Consider the following 365-nt stretch of genomic DNA (forward strand, 5'->3'; position numbering starts at 1 on the left):
GTACACCCACATATTACAGGAAATTCTATGGACGGATGGAGAGTACGGGGGGGAGGGCGAAGGAGGGGGAAGAGAGAGGCTGTTGCCATGGCAACGCAGGCAGCAGGTTTACGCAACGGAACATTAGGAAACCAAAATGCAGATAAAAAAAATCAGCTGGGACGACACACTAACGGAATGATGATAAGAAATTTTAGATAAGGGCTTCTTTAGTTGAAATTCTCCGGTTTTGATAACGTCATTCATTAGCAGAGATTAATCTAAAGTATATAGGTTCATTAATACCTTGTGGGTAAGTAATAGTATACATATATGATGGAAAAATATGAAATTATTTTCACCGACTATCATAAAAAAGACTTTTG

This window comes from Penaeus monodon, chromosome 15 (assembly GCF_015228065.2).
Source record: "Penaeus monodon isolate SGIC_2016 chromosome 15, NSTDA_Pmon_1, whole genome shotgun sequence".
Classification (NCBI taxonomy): Eukaryota; Metazoa; Arthropoda; class Malacostraca; order Decapoda; family Penaeidae; genus Penaeus; species Penaeus monodon.